At 44.0% G+C, this 4266-nt stretch overlaps 1 protein-coding gene across 10 annotated transcripts in view; it reads right to left on the bottom strand.

The window, feature by feature from the left end:
- The window catches only part of SFMBT1 (Scm like with four mbt domains 1), a 148708-nt gene extending 144719 nt beyond the window's left edge, over window positions 1-3989 (bottom strand). For 9 of the 10 annotated variants that reach the window (XM_017862487.1, XM_017862494.1, XM_017862491.1 and 6 more), the window contains exon 1: window positions 3635-3834. The gene's annotated coding sequence lies outside the window, so the exon portion shown is untranslated. Of the gene's footprint in view, window positions 1-3634 lie in introns of all 10 variants that reach the window. The other variant, XM_017862496.1, reaches the window with a different exon arrangement.
- Between the last annotated feature and the right edge of the window lie 277 nt (window positions 3990-4266).

The following is a 4266-nucleotide window of genomic DNA, read 5'->3' as shown; positions in this document are numbered from 1 at the left end:
GGCCACTGCACTCCAGCCTGGGCGGCAGAGCGAGACTCCGTCTCAAAAAAAATTAAAAAAAGACTGAAAGTCCGTCTCAAAAAAAAAAAAAAAAAAAAAAAAGGCCGGGCGCAGGGTTCACACCTGTATTCCCACCACTTTGGGAGGCCGAGGCAGGTGGATCACGAGGCTAGGAGATCGAGACCAACCTGGCTAACACAGTGAAACCCTGTCTCTACTAAAAAACACAAAAAATTAGCTAGGCATGGTGGCAGACGCCTGTAGTCCCAGCTACTCGGGAGGCTGAGGCAAGAGAATGGCGTGAACCTGGGAGGTGGAGCTTGCAGTGAGCCAAGATCGTGCCACTGCACTACAGCCTGGGCGACAGAGCAAGACTCCGTCTCAAAATAAAATAAAATAAAATTATGTTCCAATGAGGTTAGTATCCCCTGAAGAATGGGAGACTCCTATCAAAATCCCACTCCCCAAACTCTAATGGTTTAAAATCTCCCAGGTAACCAAAATCCCCAGACACTTTTATCCCATTTAATAAATATGTATATACAGAAATATTATTTTCAAATACAAAATACCTCAATTAGGTAATAAATGCTATAAATGCTATATACTAAAAGAAAAATACTCTGCCATAAGGAAGTTCTCTCATTTACTCATTACAAGTTCTCTCATTTTCATGTAATTATTCCAAAATATTGGTTATCAGCCAAATAATCCCAGAAAGCAAAATTTTGGAAAATTGTAAGAAAAAAATGTAACATTAAAAATATTAAAGATGTAAAATGTCTGTCTAAATAATGGTCTTCTGGTTTTTGGACTGTATCTATTAACTTAATGTGAACATAACATGAAGTCAAACTAAAAAGTCAATGAAGTTTTGCATAGTTCATCTTTTCTACAGACTTGCAGCTGCTACACCACCATTCCACAGCTAAACCCAGTCTAGTTATCACTGTGAAAGCAAAAGTACACTACAGAAACAGTAAGGTTATGGATAGGCAAATTATATTGTGTTGGTTTGTTTTTTGAGACAGTCTTACTCTGTTACCCAGGCTGGAGTGCAGCAGTGCAATCATAGCTCACTGCAACCTCAAACTCCTGGGCTCAAGGGATCCTCCCACCTCAGCCTCCTGAGGAGCTGGGATTATAGGTGCCCGCCACCATGCCTGGCTAATTTTTTTTATTTTTTGTAGACACAGGGTCTCCCTTTTCTTTCATCCAGGCTGGTCTCGAACTCCTAGTCTCAAGCCATCCTCTTGCCTAGCCTCCCAAAGTGCTGGGATTATAGGCATGAGACACTGTGCCTAGCCAGCAATCATTTTTAAAAGAAAAAATCTGAGTTTACAACAAAACATAGCAAAAAAAGGAAATTCCCTTTCATCGTGTATTTTGTTTCTCATTGTATATCTCTTTAGTTGCTTCTCTTAAAAATTTAATAGATTTTAAATTAAACAATCTGATCACATAAAAGCCAAGAAATTTAAAAGAGACACAAAAGAAACAATGGATCAGTAATAGCTAAGTCATCAATTACTCTCTTGGCTAATGAGGGAATCTTGGGTAGAGTGACCAAATTCAGCTTAGTGGCTGGTCAGTCAGTTGGCTGGCTAACTTAACACAGAAAGACAGAATTGTTCAGTGAAATCATTTCACAAAAGAAAACCTTTTAACTTTGTGGACTATTCCCCATGGATCCCTACACCACAGGTCTTAGAACATTCCCAACTTTTATCACACGGGTATCTTTGCAGTAAAAACACAAGCCGTTGTTAGTAACTAACAAAATAAGAATTCACTTACAACATCTAACCCATCTCCTTTACCGTAGAAACAAGAAAAGGCACAAGAAGACACTGGTGAAGGAAATGAAAATTGTTGCAGCATTTGCTTCAGTGGAGAATATTTAGAAGTCCACCTTCCTAGACAGAGGGTTAATTTACACAGGTATCTTAGTTACGCTGGGTTTTTTTAATCACACCTGACACAATTTTTAGTTAACCTTTTGTTTTTGCTTTCATTGTTGGACTTTAAATGATTTGATAAACCAGCTGACTATCCTGTATATGTAAGTCAAGTTAACTGCTGTCATTGAAAACCTTGTTAAAGCTTACACATTCTTAATTCACTTAACTTTAAAAAACCAATTTTCATTCAATTTTCTCAGCAAATTCTAGGCATTAAGACACTGATTCATCTACTGACACCTTAAGCTCTAACTTGTTGGGAAAATTCATGATTCATTATTCAAATCTATTGTCTACAAATATATAGTACCTCTATTCCAAAAACGGGAAGTAATAGATTAATACCATTGTCTGTGAACATAAGGACTCCCAAGAACTACAAATCGTAACCTGCAAAGTATTGCCCCCACTGAAAAGTGACCTTCTAAGAAGTCCCTCAGGACAGAATTTTAAGTTATTCAGGGTTACAAAAACCCTAAGAACCATTATAAAAGCAAAGGGTCATGGTTTATACGGCCATAACTCCAAGTTTACATACAAGCTATCCTCAGTTTGTTAGTATTGCCCCTTTAACCCTCAAAAGGGTCCTGTTTTGAGGCAAAACTCATCTGTGGTGACAGAAGTCAGAACCGTGGTTGCCGTGGGGAGGGGGAATGTGTTTACTGAATGGAAAAGATACAGGGCCTGAAAGTGTTCCATATCTTGATCTGAGTGTGGTTATCAGGGTGTATACATACATAAAAAGTCACTGAATTGTACCAAGATCTTTCTGTAGGTTATATATACCTCAATAAAAAATACATATAATTTTTAAGCACATTGAAATACATTGTTAAAATCTATTCAAATAATCATACAAAACCATTCTGGATCTACCTACCAAGATATTTTTTCCAAATGAATTTTAATAAAGACACACATTAAGAGCACTTTTATGTAGAACCTATCAAAATATACACTGTGATTTCTAAGAATCTTTCAGTTAAAAAAGCCACCGAATTTTCGAACTGAAAGCACCCTCAAAAATGATCTGTTTATCTTAATGTTGCAAATAAGGAAAATCAAAGCTACAACGGGTAAGAAAAGTGCCCAAGATAAGGCAGTTAGTCAATTACAACGGTAATAACAGAACCGTTTCCTGATCTCTGGCCGTTTCTACCAAGCCGTTACTTTCCTGACATTGCAAACAAATCTTAACTCTGAATCTACCTATGGCCTAATTCAACGAATGCCTCAAAACGCTAGTCAACAGGCCTCAAAGTGTACACATAAAGACACACTCATCTTCCTTCATCCTTTCAAGCCAGTTGACAAATTAATGACTATATGTTCAAGCACTTTATCCAGATGCAATAAAATTAAGTATGACATCTTAGAAAATGTGGTTCAAGAGAAGACATACGCGGGGATTGACAAAATCCATCTTACTTCCTTTCAGATCTCTTTGATGGTTACTTGGTTCTCAAACACAGATCAGTGCTAACAGGACTCAAAAACACCAATTGGGACAATCAACCAGTGCTGCTTCGGGCCACCCGCTGGGAACACCCCCACCTGACCCAAGCGTCCACTACTCCTCGAGCATAAGCTCTGGGGGTGACCTGTGCCTGCCGGCTTAGTTTTAGACCCTACGGGAACAGCTGACATCTTGTGAAAAACTTAACATAACGTACATCCTTTCCGCGGGAATTTATTTCTGTTCGCACAAGGCGTTTCTGCTCCGCACAGAGCAGGCCTTGCTTCCCAGGACGCCGCTCGCCCCTCCACAGCCTCCTTTTCAACGTCCAAAATCGGACTTTCGGAACAGAAATCGAAACGGTCACGGACCTCCCGAGCGGCGGGTCGGGGCGCTGCCGGGTCGGCGCAGGGTCCCGGCGGCCGCGGCGCCGTGAGGCCGCTCACTTCACAACCGGCAGCCCGGAGCCACCGGTTGCGGCGGCGCTAACGTTCCGCACGCGCGGCGACCGCCCTGGCCTCCGAAGTTCCCGACCGGCCGCGCGCCCGGCCCCAGCTGCGGTTAGCGCCCCGCCGGAGCGAGCCCCGGGGGCGGGTCCGCGGGGCCGCGGCGGGAGCCGGGGCGCGCCGGGGAGGGCGCGGCGGTGGGCCCGGCGCGCCGGGAACTTGGGCGCCCGCCACTGCCGCCGCCCGGCCACTTTCCTTTCACGCCTCCTGCGGGCTGACGCGCGCCGGCGCTGCTGCCAGGGGCTGCGGCCGCCGCGCCGCTCTCGCGCGGCGAGGCGCCAGGGCGCCGCCTGTTGCCGGCCGGCCGGCGCGCGGGAACCGCGGGCCGCGCGCGGGCGCCGCG

Source organism: Rhinopithecus bieti, unplaced genomic scaffold (genome assembly GCF_001698545.2).
Source record: "Rhinopithecus bieti isolate Rb0 unplaced genomic scaffold, ASM169854v2 scaffold_64314, whole genome shotgun sequence".
NCBI lineage: Eukaryota > Metazoa > Chordata > Mammalia > Primates > Cercopithecidae > Rhinopithecus > Rhinopithecus bieti.
Note: the sequence above shows the minus strand (reverse complement) of the source record. Positions and strands in the feature narration are given on the sequence as shown.